Here is a 19,074-nt window from a genome sequence, read left to right as displayed (position 1 = left end):
TTATGTGTCATGAGTATATTTCAAATTAAAGCAACAGTAAGATACCACTACACACTTATTATAACGGCCAAAATCTAAAACACACTGACAAGAGCAAATGCTGCAAGGATGTAGAGCAACAGGTCCTCTCATTCACTGCTGCTGGGAAGGCAACATGGCACAGCCACTTGGAAGATAGTGTGGCAGCTTTTTTGTTTTTCTTTTTAAACTAAACCTACTCTTACCTTATGGTCCAGCAGTTATGCTCCTTGGTATTTATCCAAATGAATTAAAAATATAGTTCCACACAAAACCTGCACACAGATGTCTATAGTATTTTCAGTCACAATTGCCAAAACTTGGAAGCAACAAAGATGACCTTCAGTAGGTGGATGGAAAAATAAACTGTGGTACATCCAGACAATTGAAATATTATTCAGTGCTAAAAAGAAATGAGCTATTAAGCCATAAACGACATAGAAGAAACTTAAGTGCTTATTACCAAGCGGAAGAAGCCAGTCTGAAAAGGCTACGTATCATATAATTCCAACTAGATGACATTCTGGAAAAGACAACATTTTAGAAATAACACAAAGATTCGTGGTTGCCAGGGGTGCGGGGAGGAAGAGATGAATAGTAGGACACAGAGGATTTTTGGGGCAGAGAACCTATTCTGTTTGATACCACAGTGGTAGATGCACATCATGATACATGTGTTCAAACCCATAGAATGTATAAAAGAGTGAATTTTAGCGTTAATTGTAAACTTTGGGCGGAAATGATGTGTCAGTGTAGGTCCATCAATTGTAACAAACGAATCACCACTCTGGCTAGTGCGAGGTGCCAATAATGGGGGAGGCTGTGACATTTTCGGGAGCAGGGTTATAAATGGGACCTCTGTACTCTTGTTCAATCTTTTGTGAGCCTAAAGCTGCTCTAAAAATTAAATCCACTTTTTCAAATATGGGCAAAAAGTCTTCAAAAGATGTTTCACCAAAGAAGTCATACAAATAGCACATAAAAAACTGCTTCACATCATTAGTCATTAGGGAAATACAAATTAAAACCACAATGAGATACTACTACATACCCACTAGAATGGCTATAATTAAAAAGACAGAAATAACAGGTGTTGGTAAGAATGTAAATAAACTGGAACCCTCAATACATGGCTGATAGAAATGTTAAATGTTACAGCCATTTTGGAAAATAGTTTGGTAGTCTCCTAAAATGTTAAGCATAAATTTATCATATGATCCAGCAATTCCACTCCAAGATATCTGCCCAAGAGAAATGAGAACATATGTCCACATGACTATATGTACACAAATGTTCATGGCAGCATTATTCATAATAGCAACAAAGTGGAAAATAATCTAAATGCCCATCAACTGGTAAAGGATATACAAAAATGTGGTATATCCATATAATAAAATACTATTCAGAAAAAAAAAGCAAATGCATATTGATGGATGCTACAACACGGATGCACCTCAGACACATGCTAAAAAGTGAAAGCAACCAGATAGAAAAGACCACAGATTGTAAAATCCATGGATGCGAAATGTCCAGAAAAGACAAATCTCTAGCAATAGAGTGTAGAATTGTAGTTGCCCACAGCAGGGGGTGGGAATGCAGATGGTCTGCAAATAGGCATGAGGGATCATTTGGGGGAAATGGAATTATTCTAAAACTAGATTGTAGTAATGTTGGAACAACTGTGTAGATTTACTAAAATTCATTCAATTGTAAAGTTAAAACATTAAATGTGATGGTATGTAAATTATACCTCAACAAAGCTGTTAAGGAACAGCAGATGCTTATTAAGGATATCAGGAGGGTGCATGAATGAGGAGGGCACACACTAAGAACACTGCCTATGATTAATTTAACATAACCCCATGACTGGTGAATGTGTCTTTCAGGAACACCTCCTGCTGTTGGTGTATTTATCTAGGATAAATATCCTCACCCTTACATCAGACAGAGACAATTGAAGCCACCAAGTTCAATCCAAGCATCATCTCACTGGCAGAATAAAACAGGATAACCTCCAGCTTGGCCAGAAAGAGGATATAACCCCTCAACTAGTACTGAAACAACCACTGCCTTCCGAATGCCTACCATTTATCACAGTGTGGGTTAAAAGGCCTAAACAATATAGTTATCACTTGCCAGTTGACTGGCCTCTCCTTTGAACGAGGGCTTGGATAAGGATAATAACTTACTTTTGCAAAGCACTTACAAAGTGTCTTAACATGCGCTAGCTCATCTATTCCCATAGCAGCGCTATCAGCAGATGTGGCAGGCGCTCTTGATTGACAGATCCTGTCATTATTCCAGCTCCGGTCAAGGACACGTGAGCATGCATTTGCTGGAGGAGCTTTGGGGAAAGCTTTTGCCTTTCAGATACAATGAGACAGATATTCTGTCCCTTCCTCTTTTCCCTCCTCTGTGCCTGAAACAAGGATGATACACACACACACACAAAGCAGTCATGTTGGGACCACCTGGGGAGCAGTGGGTAGAAAAGGCCAAGAGAACCCCAAAGAGCCACAGAGATGCTGCTTCTGACATGGGAAAGCTGCTGGGCCAACTCTGGCAGCATCTCTCTAGAAGCTGTGTTAAGAGAAATGAATGAATCCCTGCCTGTTTGTACCATTGTGGTTGGGTTTTCTGTTTGTTGTTGTCAAGACTATACCTACCTGGCAAAGGAGAAATTTTCAGTCATATTTCACAGATGCAAAAACTTGTAAGTCTTTGAAAAACTCTGCAATTCATCAAACCAAGGTCAAAATGCCAGCAACTTGCACTCAGGGTTCTGAATTTAATAATAGAGTTAACAACAGCCACAACCACAAAAGTCACCTATTGGGCACCCAGTGGCGTCAAGGCTCTGATGCCACTGGGCGCTTGACTGCCATATTTTCTCTAATTCTTACAACTGCAGGCTGAGTGTTACTATCTCTATTTTATGGAGGAGCACATTAAGGCTAAGAAAGATCAAGTAAATTGCTCAAAATCACATAGGCAATAACTGGTAGGGCCACCATTCTAAACTGGCATGTGTCTTGCCTGCAACGAAGAAAGTTTAAAGGAATAAAACATACTTCCTAGGATTAGGCAACCAGCTACTCTAAGTCTCCACTGATTAAAAACATTATGTGATGATCGGATGATCATCGCTAGTGGGAGTCAGGTTAGCTAGACAAACTCATTATGTTTGCTTGTGTGTTGCAACTGTCATACTTGAAACTGTAACATAAAGTTTCTAGATACAATTGTCTTTTCACTGTTTACAACCACTTTTGTATCTTATAGAAATAAAATAGAAAACTCACGCTGATTACAGGATGTACAGTGCCCAGGAAAATCTCTACAGGAGATGTGAGACATAGTTGTTTTGCAGAGGGGTAACAATTAAAACACCACTTCTTGTCAACAGCAGACAGCAGCTTGGGACTCAGAACAAGCATGAAGAGACAGAAGTCTCTAGGTACAGGGTAAAGACCAGCCTAGGCGCCTGCCAGGGAAAAGACTTCATTGTGAGAAGGAAGCTCCTAGCTGACCCTGCCAGGCACACATGATACAACTCCAGTGATGCCTATTGTTGTCAATCTATGGATAGTATTGGTAGTTTCTAGCATAATTGAGCTGTTGTGGGGGTCTGTGCATGTTGGATTGGACTTAGATGAGGGTGGTAAAAACCAGTTCAGAGAAATTTGTAGATGTTAGTTGCAGACTGCTGTCTCTTCACCGGAAGTAATCTCTCCCTTCTGAGATGGGCAGCAACGTCATTTATCTCCATCAGGCCCAATGGGTTGCTCAACTTTCAAGTGCTTAATTAGTTTTTCTTTCTGGATTCTCTGTCCCCTCCCAACAATGACAAATAATTGATTCATTTAAACAAGGGGCATCCAGAACTGATGGAGAAGTCTTTTCAAGGGATCATGGAACTAAGTGCTCGGGGGAAGACAGGCCTCAGATTCTCTCAGGTAGGGCTCTAGATGGTGCTGCTGAGAGGTTACCTTATTTTCACAGGTTCCAATGCTAGCAGGGACTCTCCTGGCCACCTCAACTGGTGTTGCTAAGAGAAGAGCTGCTCCTCTGGTAGGCTGCAAGCATTGCTTCGATTTGTGAGGTGAGACAAAAAGGAGAGGTGGACTAGAAGGGTCACACTGGTACTTTTGTGAGGAGGAAATATCTCTCCTTCCCTCAGACGGGGTTGTTTAGACCCCAACTTGCCCTGGGTCCTCCCAGATGCTGCTATTTCCCTCTATATGACTGAGTCAGCATTTCGACTTCATATGAAACTGATATTATAGCAAATCTTATCACCATGAAAGTAATGAATCTTCCCTGCCCAGTTATGATCCTGTGTTTCTCACAGGTGCGTCTTCTTTCCCAAGGTCACTCTGGGCAACTTGAGTGAGCCACAGTGTCACACAGGGGCCTAGGGACAATCATTAGGAGACACTCAGTAGAAATAAAAATCCGAGTAGACTTTACCTCCTCTGACTTCTCACCACCTCCTCTATACTACCCTGCCAACCTTCACACTGTTCAAGCTACAGGCTTTCCCAGAGTCCTTCTCTAGGGATAAAAGAGACTCATTTATCTCACTGAACAGATCATCAGATGCCCACTCCCCCAAGAAAAGAAGCAGTTCGAACCAGTCACTTCTCTCAAAGGATTGTCAAACATGCGATAAACCGGTGGTCTCCTATCAAAAGCATCATAACTCATTTAACATTGAGGATATATTTTAAGAAATATATCCATTTTTTCTAGATTAGAAAAACAATACTTGTTTCTTTTTCTTTTTCTTTCAGCAGGGTTCCAGATAATAAAAAGATTTATAATTAGGCCAGTAGATTTACTTTTGCTATGCCACCCTAGATTATGAAAAAGTATAATTATATGCAATTAAAAAATGAACAGTATTTCTTACCCGAGTGAAGCTTTAAAAGTCATTATGAATCCATTAGCTCAGCAGACCTTATAAATGGCCTTCACCACTCTGGACTGCATTTAAATCTACAACAGAGAGAAGTAACTTTTTCCCCTTTCCATAGTGTGTGTGTGTCTGTGTATGCGTACGTTTTCACCCTCCTCAGCCATACCAGGAAGTGGCCAGACATTCATTTTATATTCTAAGGCCATGTTTTTAGTATTGAACTTGACCACAGAGCTCATAATGCTTTAGAAGCTTCCACCTAGAAAACCGAGGAATGATCTCAGAATTCTTCTACTTAGCCTTGTCCCTACCTGTTTACTTCCTTAGGCAGTAATTCTTTTTTCTTTTCTTTCTTTTTTTTTTTTTCTCAGTGTAACAGTATCGGATAAGCCAGGACTGTTGTGAAACTATTTAGATACTGTACTCTGGTTCCCTCATCTCCTCCAGCTACATCAGCCTAAATTGTCCTAGTGAGTTCCCTTATGTCTGGGTAACTGTAGATTTGGTTTTTGTTATTATTAGTTGTCTCACTTATCCAGATAATTACCTAGTTTGATGGAAGCTTAATCTGTTGACTACCAGAAAACAACGCATACAGGAGAATTGATCTAGATAATTCAGACACCATTCATGATTTTATTTCAATTGAGCATTCATGTGTGACAAGAACTGGTAATTATTGAAAATTTCATCTGCATAAAAATAATAGATCTTACCCACAAGTCCATTTCCTCTTGTCTCTCAGTGTTAGAGTCACCCTCAGCATCATTCTTGGTGGTGGCCCAGCAGTTACAGTAAAAACAAACAAACAAACAAACAAAAAACCTGAGACTGTCTTTTATTTAACTGGCCAAGATTGCCACCTGAGCTCTCCAGTCAACTGTATTTGCCTGATGATGTTTGAGCCTTCTCCGTAGCAGCTGAAAGTCTGCTAATAATCAGAATCACTTGGGAAGCAATTAAAAGTATATAGAGATGAGTCCTAACCCAGGTTTACTGATCAGAAGTTCTAGGAATGGAGCTCAGGAATCTGCATTTTAAAATCACTCACCGGGTGATCCTTAGGCAGCCAGCCTTGCATGGTGCATAAACTGACATTGACATCACTGCAGCCTAGACAATGGGTACACTCAGGTGAATAAGAGAGATGGTCTCTGGTCATTTTTCTACTCTTACTGCATAATTCTTTCTTAGTCTTATGATTCCAGCCTGGATGACTAAGGATCCCAGAAGCAGAACAAGATACCTCCAACGCTCGAAGTCTTCCCAGAGTGGGCTGGGTGAAGGGGGCGATCTCCAAGTCAGGGGCTGTGCCCTGGGGAGGGTGGTAGGCCTCCAGGGGTCTATCTCAGTGTAACTGTAGCTGCTCAGTGGGCTCAAACTTTCCCTCTTATTTTCTAGTTTTTAGGTGTTCTGGTTCTGTTGTGCCCCTTATTCAATGCAAGCCATCAACAAATTCCTTAAAAATAAAACACTGCAACACTGTAAGTGCATGACATTGAGATAATGAGTATGCCATCCTGAAAAGAACAAAGAACTGGGGTTCAGAAGAACTGGACTTTCATACCAGTGCTGCCATTTTCCAGTGGCATGGCCTTGCAGAAATCACATCAGTTTTCCAGGCTTTGGCTAGGCCAAAGAATGATACCTTTCCAGCTCAAGTATTGTGGAATACGGCATAGTCCCATGAAGCCCTGCATATGTTCTCTCAGTGGTTGATATTTTGCAGTCTACATCACTAAGCAGCTTCATAGCTGTAATTAAGATATTAATCTTTCTGAGCCTTAGTTTACTCATTAATAAAATTGGAATAATTGCATTCTCAGCCATATAAGTGAATACGAATTAAGTGCATCTCCTCTAGCACCATGCCTGGCACATGGTAAACACTGAGTTTACTGACATTATCATTATCACCATCATTATGAAAAACATCCTTTCTCATGTTCTAAAGGGCCCAATTCATACTGGCCACTGTATCACTCTGACAAGGTAACAAAGTGACTTCGGAAACCTGGCTGGCAAGGGATCAAGGCATAACCCTCATCATGGATTCAGAGAACAGAAGCTGGCCCTTCTGTGGAAGCCCCTGCTGCCCAGGTCTGTGTCGTCCCTGGCTCTCACAGCTGGAGGGGGTCACTCAAGCACCCTGGAGTGACGGCCAGACGGGACAGCAACTACATTTGTCCTGGAAGTCATGTGGCATGTGCTGGACAGGGTTTTGAGTTGCATTTTAATGAATAAAGTCCTTCAGTGTAATGCAACCTCAGGAGTCTCAACATGCTGGCCTTCTCCCCTGCACTCCTTGCATGGCCACTCCAAGAGTAGACGTGTTCCCTCGGGGTTCTCCCTTGAACCCTGGAGCTTGCCAGGAGCAGCCACCCCATCCAGGGATTTTGCTTTCCATGCAATCTCCCTTTTCCTTCTCTCTCTGAGAATCTCAAAGCCAAGTTGTTTGTAAACTCCCCCACACCCCAAATGGCTCTGTTGCAAGGCTCAGCTCATTAACATGCAGGCAGTAAAGTACGTCAGGAGCTCCGATTTGTCATATTAAGGAAGCTATATGGCTGTGAAGAGGAACATTAAAAGATTTTATTCTAAGATACTCTCTCCAATCCCCACCCACTGCAGCCAAAATCCCTTGGGACAAGCCTCTGCTTCAGTGCTCTTGATTGCGCAGATTTCTGATGAATATTCTCATCAGTGCGACAGGCCTGGGTGCTGCTCCTGCTCCACTGCGCCCTGCTCTTTGGGGTCTCAGGATTGCTTTTTGAGATGTTTCTGAGACTTGAGCAGCTCCCATTCTTTCCTCTCACCCACTCACTTACAGTTAAAGCCCCATTCCAGGGAGAAGCGGAGGGAGATTTCATCTCCACTATGGAACGCCTTACTCCTGGAGCTAATCACAGCATTTCTCTACCTCAGAACAATCTGATGCCATTATCACTGACATCATCAAAAGAGGTCCCCTTTATAGATTGCATTGTACAAATAGAATTGCCTAGATGTGCCGAGTTTGCCCATTAGGAATGTACAAGCATATTTACACAATGCCACGGAGCATGGGTGAAGAATGAGCCCAGGATAAGATTAAATCAGCAGACTGAAAGATAAATGAACAGTAATGCATTAATATCGAATACTTCTCAGAGCGTAAGTGCCATCTGGGGCAGAAGGCAAGGAAAGGGCATGACTGCAGGGTCACTAGGGCAAGAATGACTGACGTGAAAGGTCAAGGGCAGGCGTTGCCTCCAGGCCACCTCCTGAAGTGAAAGGAAGGCTGCCACATTTTCCTATGCCCCCTATTTGAATGATAGAAAACAAAGTGAGAAAATGACCAATCTCAAGGTTTGGAAGGTGAGGGGGACATAGTATCATATGACTTGGTCTAGGTGGAGACTTCTTAATCTAGATATTGATGCAGCTCGGGACATACCAAAATATGTCACCTTAGCATTTGACAAAACAGCAGAGGCAGGAAGGTTGCTCTCACCCTTACCTTACCTTTCTCCCCTGAAGCAGGTGGTAAGGTTCTCATTTTGGGTGCCCTCCATACCCGGAAGAAGGGAACATCCTTATCTCTGCTGAAGATACCAGGTCACACAGAAGAATCTGAATAGATGGGCCTTGCTAAGTCCCCCACCTTAACATCATCAGATTATACCCTGTGGTCCTGCTATTACATTTCTCCACCACTGTCCATGCCTCATCAAGCCTAAGCGTAGAAATGCACAGATTTCCCTGTATCTTTGGGTCTTCGTTTCCATAAGAAGGCTCTTGTGTCATGTAAGACTTCTATTCCATACATGTGTGCTTTTTTCTTGTTAGTCTGTCTTCTGTTATAGGAGCCTCTGCCATGATCCCAGGGATAGGTGAGGAAAACAATCTTTCCTCCTTCACAGTATCAAGTGCCAGGCCAGGGCACTTTATCCAGGGCTTACTGTGAAAAAAGATTAAGATCCAAGGATGGCAGGAGAAGGTGAGAAGATGAAACCAAATACTCTTGGAGGACATGGAGCTTGGTTGTCACTGAGAACTTCCAGAAGAGGCAGAGCTCAATGCAGAGTGCCAGTAACTGTCATGCCTTCCTGTCCCAGTGGGCTGACTTCAGACAAAACACAGCTGAGGTCCATGCTCTGAGACTTCCACTGGGCAGGGAAGCCCAAGTGAGGCTCCTTGCACCTCTGCCACCTTCCCCCACACCTGCACCTGCAAATCTGGGGTAGTGACACCAGCCTCCCCAACCTCCTCTCTAAGTCTAGGCTGGAGCCGACTTGGAGAGAATTGAATTCCCTCCTCTGTTGCTCCTGGGGCTGCTAATTCATAGCTGCATTCGCTTTCATTTGGGTAACAGCATGGGGGATTGTCAGATATTGGCTCTGACCAGATTTAATCTACAGGCTGTGTTCTGCCCTCTTTCTACTTGCCTTTCATTCAGGACCCTAATGAAGAGGTTTATCTGATTGGTTTACTGGAGTCGTATGTGGAATGAATAGCTTCATCCTTTGCGTTTCCACCTCTGCTGTCCACTCCAATCAAGAACCGGGGCCCTCGCAAGTCTCTCAGTTCTGAAACAAATTAAATCTCAGTGACAGACTCTATCTGCCTCGAGTTCTCCGTTATGCTTCGCTTTAGGTTTGCTTTGGCAATGACAAAACTGCTTTGACACGTTTGAGGATTCTCAGGCCTGTGTTAGGCCCCCAACCCCACCTCTTTGCTGTCCAGTGTGATTTTTGTAATGACAAAACCATCGTGATCCTTCTCAGGCATCCCAGCACCTAAAGCTTTTCAGCTGCATATCAGCAATATTCAGACACAAGTGCCGCTCTAACAGGCTGTTGGAGGCAGACGCAGGAGAAAGAATGCCAGAGACGGGGGAGTGGTTTCCTCACCTTCCTTCCAACAGTTCACTCCTTTAGAGACAAGTCATTCTCTCCCTGGTCTCTAGGAGGTCCCTAGAAGAATGTGGCCTGGGGCCCTTCAGCACCATTTAAATATGTGCTTGCAATTTAGCAAATCTTTAGATTTGTTCCCTCAGGCTGTGGGGAAACAGATCTAAGTTTTCCTCTGATGCCTTCGGGGAAAGCTGCTAACCTGCCTTCACCCTAATCACCTGCCTCATTAGACTCACAACAGACAGATGTTTCCTCCTCCTTGGGGGCTCCTAACTAAAGCTTTTCTCACCTAGGTTTCCTTATAATGGCAGGAAAAGGAGGGAACAGAATCCCAGATAGGCTATCAGTCATCCTGACGTTGACAACAATAAGCATGTTGATGGTTATAAAGTCTGCATTTTCCAAGCTTCTGTTAGTGCGTTAAGAGTTGCCATGTTGGAACTGATCATTGCAATGATATTGGTGTTGTATACATCACTTGAGGTCTATTAAGGTCCCTTTTAATTCTAAAATTCTGTTCATTCATTGGCTCCTTCATTCATTCATCAAACACATATTGGGCACCTGCCATGTATCAGAGTTTTTGGTCAGAGTTCCCTGGATGGAAGTCCTGTGATGACTTCTGCTCCATCTGAGCCCCCTTAAAATCTCAGAGACTGAGCTGGGTGTTTTAGAAATTCAGGTAATCACAAATCCTGAACAGAATAGCTGAGATTTCTAAGCTGTAACCCAGCATCCTAGGACTAAGGCTTAAGCCCCTTGTGAGCACAAGAACCCTGAGCTTAGATGCCAGAATTCAAGTTGCAGTTTTTTCCCTTGAAATGACCCTGAAGCCCCTAAAACTGCAAAATGAGTGGCTATGTCCCAGACTGTGGCCTCCAGGCTCTGCCATTAGCCAGCCACCCTTGTCACCTGGAAGGGAAGATTTGGTTGATACAAAATGCCACCATAATGGGAGTTGCATGACCTGGGCTATGATCTGGTTTGGCCCTCATGCATTGGGTCACCTTACTAAAAACACCATGGCTTCAGCTTCATCATTAATAAAATGCTATTTGACTTTATTTATGCATAGTCAAAAAAGGATTAATAGAAATGCCCATAAAATCTGCAGACTAGATTAGATGTTCAGTAAGGTGATTTTCCACCCTAAAACTCTATAAATTAATTGATTCATTTATTTAACATATCTTGAGAACACGTTTTATATCAGTTACTATGATAAGAGCTCACAAAATATCTCCCAAACTATAACAGGAAGGACATTACTTAGATAATAAGATTAAATGGTTGCAAATAATTCAATGCTTGGATATCCTAATAACAGGTGTGATGATAATCATTACTCTTATTCATTTTGTACTTATTATATACCAGGCAATGGAGTAAATGTTTTAAACAGGTTTTGTTGCAATTTATCTTCACCAAACAATATAAGTAGATGCCATTGTACGTTGTTCAACCAATATTTATTGTATAACTAGGGTGTGGTGGGTCTTGAACTAGGTATTTGGTATCACCATATGCATACTAAATCTGCAGGCACTGAGTGGTTAAATAAATTCCCAGGCGCACTGTTTGCAAATGGCAGAAAGAACCAGAAATCTTATCTGCCAGGCTCTAGAGCCCAAGTTCCTAACTGCTAACTTTCATGCCTACCTCAGCTTGGTTTTATGGTCTTCATAATGCCAGCCACAGCCAGTGTTTTCTGAATCAATAACTCCCTCCCTCCCAGTTTCCTTTTCCAACTTAGTTTCTGCCATTCATGAGCAAACCATCTCCACGGCAGTACCCTTCACTATGAAATAGTTATTTGTATTCTCCAGGCTTCACTAGTTCTCATTTTCAATTGCCAGCTGAACACTGCTATTTTCTTCTTGTCTTCCACTCTTTGCTCTCTCCTTCACCTCTCCTATAACTGTGCAAAAGATCTGTGAATTGTCTAAGCTGAAGGACTCTACCATGATCTGATTCCAGAGAAGCAAACTGTGAACGCTTTTGAAAACATTAGCTACACATTATGGAGCTCGGAGCAGAAGTGGAGACCAGGAATTCAAGACCAACGTTCAACGAAGCTGGAAGGGTGCCTGTCTCGGCAGATTTAGAAACTGGACAGCTCCTTCCTATCTTGAAGCCATATTTGATTTGACAGCGTAGCTAAAAGGAAAAGCACGAATAGTAACTGAGTTGAGTTTTACGTGCACACAGAACGTACAAACACAGCTTTAAGATAAAGAGCTTTAAGTCAGATTTTCACATATTGTGGGAGACCATGCGGCAAACAATAGAGAGATGGGATAGCTGCTGCAGACTGAGATGGGATTAAAAACGGACCCCGTTGCTTTTCACTTACCTAAAGCAATCTGGAAATGTTAATGTCATAATGCATAGCAATACCTTAGGGAGTTCTCCAAAACCATGACTGGCTGTTCAGACTAATCAGACATTGGTATACTCTTTGACCCTGGTCTAGATGGGAAACTCTCAGAATTTGTGTGGTTGTTCATGCTGTCAGGGGCCACGATGCTGGAATGGAAAGTGAATCATGATTGTGAAGCCATGAGATGCTACTTCATAAGGCATGGTGTTGGGCTCTTTTAGAGTTAACTCAGATATCCCAATTGCTGCTTGGCTACCCCAAAACTCCAACACAGCTCATTATTTCATAAGGGATGTTAAATACAAATTGTTCATTAAAATACATATTATTGGATGTTAAACTACCGTGTAATTGATTTTCTATCCATTGCCTGGTGGTTAACCCTCAATAAATGCTTTTTGTAATCAACTTAAAGTATAATACCTACCACGCTTGATGTCTTTCTCCTTTGATTTAATAAGAAACCAATTCTATCTTATTGAAATTGTACTTAATAATGAAAAAGTTGGTCAAATTTCAAGAATAGCATTAAAAAAAAAAACACCTCTTTTGCCTGAACCTGTCTGACTTTCTATAGAGGGATCTCAGTACAATGGAGAATTCAGGGGAGCCTAGGTATTAGCTATTTCAACCATGGGGTATTAGCTAAGGTCCAAGAGAGTCAAATGCTATGTTCAGAGCTAGAAGAACAATGGGGTAGACTAGAAATACCATGCCAGGACTCTGGCTCACAGTGCAATGCCTGGTGAGCTAGCGTAGCTCTTCCCCACAGAGTTATGCTAGCTCTTAAGAGATCAAGAGCTAGCATAGCTCTGTAGATCTTTTTAAGATCTCTTAAGACATCGAGAAAACTATTAGGGATTTCAGGCTTCCCAAAAAAAAAAACCATAAAAAGCAATTAAGCATTTAAAAGATCTATGGGACTCAGTTTCCTTATTCAGAGCATGTCTAGTGCTCTTTTCTGCTTTCTTCAAAGTCCTGCTAGAATTCCCACCTCCTCAGGAAGTCTGTGTTGACTGGCTGGAAATACAAGGTGACTGACCCCATCCATAGGGTAAGCAAAGTGGTACAATGGTTCGTTCAGCTCCAGCAAGGCAGACAGCTGGACATGGGGAGGAGCTCAGAAGCCAGGGAAAGAGATGTGAGCTAATCCTCAAAGCCTCTGAAGTTTCCATATAATCCCCAATCTTCCAGCCTCCAAAACATAATCCCATATACCTATAGCACATAATATGCTGGGCTAGGATAAGAATGCATGAGGGACAATATGTAGTGCTCCTAGAATAGTGCCAGGCACAGAGCAAGTGTTTAAAATGTTAGCCATTCTTGGGTTTTTGTATTAATGGTTATTATTCCACAACATGTTTTTTAATTTGCTTAAATTAAATCTCCTGACTAATGGACATTGAAAGGAATATTATATAGTTATTTATTCTTTCATTTATTGCCTCAAATTTCTAAACATGAATTTGCTGGGTCTATAGGTATAATTTCTGGTGAGCTTTTAATACATGGAATACACACTCTCTCTAGAAGTGCTACACAGAAGCAGTGCATGAGATCACTGTGGCTGGGTGATCTAACCATGTGGTTACCATGGGCTAGGAATCTTTGTGAGGTGGGTCTTCTGTCAGGGGAAGGTAGAAAGAAGCAGCAGAATGATCCTTTATTGGAATTTCTCTAAAGAGACTTTATGTGATTTGTAGGCTTTGGACTCTTGCGTCCCTTCCAGTTCTGAAATGCTCTGATCTGGACCCTTCTGGAACACAGAGATGCTGATCCACATGCCACTCCCTGTGGAGGCACACAAAGATGCATTTCTGTCTGGAAGCATGACAGGCTGCTAAGATTTTTGCCTGGATGCTGTCACCCTTGGATATCAGAGGCTGAGCATCTCTCTATTCAGCCATCGACAAAAGGGAAAGATTGCCTGAGCAGCATGCTGTTGTTAGACAAATTGGAATCCTCTTCTAGAAAGGCATTCTCTTCTGCATAGTGAGTGGGAAGCCCGCTGTATCTAGGACACATTCCTAAAATAAAATTCAGTGGTCACCGACTGACTCAGTGTAGGAGCCTTCATTCTCCAAGGGAGAAGGGCTGCTAAGAATGGCAGGAACCACCCACAGATGGTCTGGGTACCAGTTGCATCAACAGATGCATACACAACACAGCCCTTTCCTCTAAAGCATCCAGCCAAGCTCACATCGAGTTCTCCACTGTGTACATTAAAACCAAAATAAATAATCCAAGAAAATCTGCACGTCTGTGTGTTTAGGGTCCAAGATGAATTAGGCAATAGACCCAAAAGGAATGTAAGACATTTGACCACTATTTTCTTCTTCTTCTTTTTTTTCCAAATGGAAACCTAAGCCTTCGATCACTTTCCAGATTTAAAATATGCAAGAACAGCTGGACACGGTGGCTCATGCCTGTAAACCCAGCACTTTGGGAAGCTGAGGCAGGCAGATCTCGAGGTTAGGAGATCGAGACCATCCTGGCAAACATGGTGAAACCCTGTCTCTACTAAAAATACAAAAAAATTAGCTGGGTGCCTGTAGTCCCAGCTACTCAGGAGGCTGAGGCAGGAGAATCACTTGAACCCAGGAGGCGGAGGTTGCAGTGAGCCAAGATTGTGCCGCTGCACTCCAGCCTGGTGACAGAGTGAGACTCTGTCTCAAAAAACAAAAACCAAAACAAAAAACAAACAAAAAACATGCAAAGACACCCAATGTCCACAACACCAAGGCTGACCTTTATGGGCAGGTGGTAAAGATCTTTAAGAATCTGGCCCATTTACCTAACTTGTTCCATGTCTCGAAAATGTTACAGCTCATCTGGGCTGGTGTCCTCTCCATAGCCAGCCTTCTTCCATTGTTCATTCTTATTTTTGACTTCAGGTCCCTACTCATGCCTGGTGCATGACAAAAGACATTTTTCTTTCCCGTATAGAAAGATATGTCCTCCTTAAGGAGGATGCCTTCACAACTAGTGCAGACGGAGGCTTCTCCCTTTCTTCTCCAATTGCACATCACACAGATGAAGGTGGAGGTGGAGAGCCACCCGTCTGCATGCCTAGCTTAGGGATTCTGGAAAGCTAGAACAGCTTCTTAGGAGTCTTATTTGCATAGAGCACCAAAGCACCTCATTAGAAAAATGATGAAGATTTAGGCTGAAAGGTCCTTTGAGGGAAAAAAGACTAACCCTCCCAAATAAAGGGGAGTTTCTAAGAACAACCCAGTTAGAGAGATTATTTCTGCCCCAAGAGGGCAAAGAACTTACTCAGAGGTGGAACAAAGATCAAAGACATATATTCTGTTATGAAAAAAACAGTATCTGGATATGGACAGCAGACAGAAATGTTCCCAAGTTCTTAACCTAGTCACATCTGCCAAGCCCCTTTGTCTTGTATGGTCACATAATCCCTGGCTCTGGAGGTTAGGATGTGCATATCTTCGAGGGGGGTTATCATCTCTCTGCCTGCTACATGTGGTAAGGCACACATCATGAGTATAGCTTCAGAAAAGAAACCATGCACCTTTTGCTTTAAGACAAAACAGAAGAAACAGAAAAGGCCTATCAATCTAGAGGCCTGAGATTGAAAAGAGAGGCGAGCACATCCATTGAGATGCTCTGACTATTTGATAATAAACTCTCATATTTTTACATTTTCTCTAACTAGAACATATGCTTTAGAGGGGTAGAAACCATGTCTTACATTTTCCAGTTTATTGCCCACAGCATCTGGCTCACTGAAAGATACACAGTAGATGCTCCGTAATATCTCACTGATAAGTGTGAGAAGGAGGTATCAGGAAGAGATTATGGGGGTATCTGCTGCCGAAGGCATTTGTATTCTGCTTAGGAATGAGACAGAGTAACAGACAATCCTGAATAGGAAAAATTTATTGTGCCAGGGGGACACCAGGATATGAGGCTGAGGCCCCAGTGAGAAACACATGCCTACCTCCTCCTTCTCTTCATGGAATGAGTAATTGAACTGGCAGTGTCAGACATTATGCCAAGATAGCTGTGGCAATCATTTTGTTGGTATATGAGACGCTAGGGCCAAGGTAACCAGAAAGAGAACCAAGCTTTTGAGTGACAGAAGCAAAAGCAGGAGCCACCAATCCATGGGTCCAACTAGCCCTGCAAAGAGGCAGAGGAATTGGTCAAATGCTCCCTGGAAAACCTTTCCACTTTACTGAAATCTGTAATGATGAACTTATCTCAGGGGAACAAGCAGTTGACCAAGGAAAAGGGAAAGAAGAATGGAAATTATGCTTTAAAAAAAGGTCCATGATGAGCTAGAGTTCAAAATTACCTAGGAGAAATAGATATGTATTAGTCCTAAGAATCTGTCCAGGAAAGGACAGAAAAAAGAGAGGACTTGGAGGAAAAATGAGGGCTTCAGAGCAAATAGAGTTTTGGCTAGGCACAGTGGCTCATGCCTGTAATCCCAGCACTTTGGGAGGCGGAGGCCAGAGGATCACCTGAGGTCAGGGAGTTCAAGACCAGCCTGGCCAACATGGCGAAACCCTGTGTCTACTAAAAACACAAAAATTAGCTGGGTGTGGTGGTGCATGTCTGTAATCCCAGCTACTTGGGAGGCTGGAGCAGGAGAATCGCTTGTACCTGGGAGGCGGAGGTTGCAGTGAACCGAGATCATAGCACTGCTCTCTAGCCTGGGAGACAGAGAGAGATTCTGTCTTGAAAAGAAAAAAAAGAAGAACTAGAGTTTTGTTTATCTTTTTATAATAAACATGCTGATAATTCCAAAGAGTATAGCCTGCAAAAAAGATCATGAATGCAAATGTGGATCAAACACACACACACACACACACAAACACACACACACACACACACACACACAGAGAGAGAGAGAGAGAGAAAGAGATAGAGAGAGAGAACGACCAAGTATGAGGACAAGTCAAAAAGGCTGATTGCTAACAGAAAATAATCAAATCATTATCCAATTTTTTGCAAAAGAGTAATTCTTACACGTTTAAACCATGGACTAGCAGGAAATAATTTTCATGATTTCTGCCTCTCAGAGGTCTCTCAAACAGCTTTTCTGATATACTGTTTTTATATAAATTCTGCAGTGACTTTTCCCTGGTGTTATTAGTTGTTTGGGTTTTTCTCTGCCTGCCACAGGCTTATTTATGTTACCCCGATTTAGATCTTTTCTTTTCCCCTTTCTTTCTTTGCTGAGGCTGGGTTTCACAGGGCAGTCTGCTGAGTGGCACACTGACAAGGCACACATCTGCCAGAGGTGTGAGCTTGTGTGTGCGTTTGCAAAGGTGTGTGTGACCATGTGTGTATGCACGTGTACGTGTGGGGTCTAATTTCTCACCAGGGGCTGTGAAGGTCTCTGCTACCCTATGTGGTTCCTCGAGATTTCCAAATGAGTGGGGTGGGGGTGGTATTGAGGTACTGAGGTCATCACTTGTAGGTAGGTACTGGAGGATGTAGAGTTAGTCACTGCCTGGACTCGAGTTAGGATTATAGAGGAGTCCTGGGAGGTTTTATCAGGGATTTAAAAAAAAAAAAAAAAGCCCTGCCTCAGAGTTGACATTTTATTTTATAGTCACATTAGAGTTGAGTTCAGACTTATTTTGTGCTATTATAGCCGATTGATTATTTATCACTTCAATGGAGAATTTATTGATTTACTTAATATTCATTGCTGATAAGATGAAAGGTCTATAAATTACAAATCATCTGGGGCTTTAGAGATGCTTAATTATGCCCTGCCTTTCTTGTTCCTCCTGTCTATCTCCCTCCTCCCCACCCCCTCATCCTCCTCCCAGCCTTTATCCAGGCTGGGCAGAGCAGATGGCCCAGGAAGCGCAAACCCAGCTTGTCTGTGATGGAGGTGAGAGCATCTTCCCAAACCTTACAAGATGGATTGCTTCACAACACTATATTTCAACCTAGGAAGGGCCCTTAGAGGTCATCGAGTTGAATCTCACAGGCAGTTCATTTTAACAGCCGTCATATATTGAGTTCCCACCATGGTATAGGCTTCAACTCTGTAGATGGCCTGGCTTACCCTTGAACAACTTTATCAGAAAGTTTTTCTCATAGAAGGCAGAAATTTATCTCCTGGAGTGCTCACCTATCATCATACAGTAAGCAGCAGCTCTTAGGTAATGAAAGCAGGAAGAAGAGGTACCCAAAACGCACTACGTAGGCAGCAGCTCTGTCTCTCGCATTCTCTCTCCTTGGCACACCTGAGCAGTGGTTAATACAGACGTGTTAGATGTGCCCTAGCTCAGCTGAGGCCGCTGGCCAAAGCAAGCAGGGAGAACTGACCCTCTCTCTACACTGGTCTTGCTCTGATGACGTCTGTGCCCTGAAGGCCATGTCTCCCTGAGGGGGTACTGCAGCTGGAGTGTGGCTTTTCACTGTAGGCTTCCTATTGCATCCTATTTCAAGCATGAATTAGGGGAAGGGGCCAGCAGGATAATGCGGTAATGAAGGAGATGGAAAAGTGAAAAGCGAGTTGCTTTAACCCTGAAAGAAAGTATTTCTGTAGCAAATGGCAATGGCTTGAAAGCAATTGACAGAAAGCTGGCTTAATCCTTGTTCTGGAGATACTTACAGCTGCCCGCGGTTTTTAATTAATACACTGGGTTCCCTAACAAAGGGGAGGAGGTTGGAGAGCATTAACAGATTTACTCACCCAAGCCAAGGAAAGTGCTTTGGAAGAGATGCCCTGGCTGCCTGTGGGCCGGGATCTGTCTATCCCTCCCTTTCCTGCATGGCAAGGCATGAAGGTGGTCTGATGAGGGCTCCTGGGGGAAGGTGGTTTGTTCTCCAGTTTGGGTGGGCCAGGGAGACTTCCCTGCTACATTCAATCC

At 42.8% G+C, this 19,074-nt stretch overlaps 1 protein-coding gene and 1 long non-coding RNA gene across 8 annotated transcripts in view; one reads left to right on the top strand and one right to left on the bottom strand.

The window, feature by feature from the left end:
* Nucleotides 1-19,074, bottom strand: part of KIRREL3 (kirre like nephrin family adhesion molecule 3) — a 563,974-nt gene that overhangs the window by 496,873 nt on the left and 48,027 nt on the right. The window lies entirely within an intron of this gene.
* LOC119470170 lies at nt 5,204-9,533 on the top strand. The gene is made up of 3 exons (XR_005199042.1): nt 5,204-5,406; nt 8,765-8,915; nt 9,375-9,533. It is a non-coding gene; the product is annotated as an uncharacterized LOC119470170 (long non-coding RNA).

The sequence above is a fragment of the Cebus imitator genome, unplaced genomic scaffold, assembly GCF_001604975.1.
Source record: "Cebus imitator isolate Cc_AM_T3 unplaced genomic scaffold, Cebus_imitator-1.0 Scaffold0, whole genome shotgun sequence".
NCBI classification, from domain to species: domain Eukaryota; kingdom Metazoa; phylum Chordata; class Mammalia; order Primates; family Cebidae; genus Cebus; species Cebus imitator.
The sequence above is the reverse complement of the archived record's forward strand: the minus strand, read 5'-3'. Positions and strand labels throughout refer to the sequence as shown.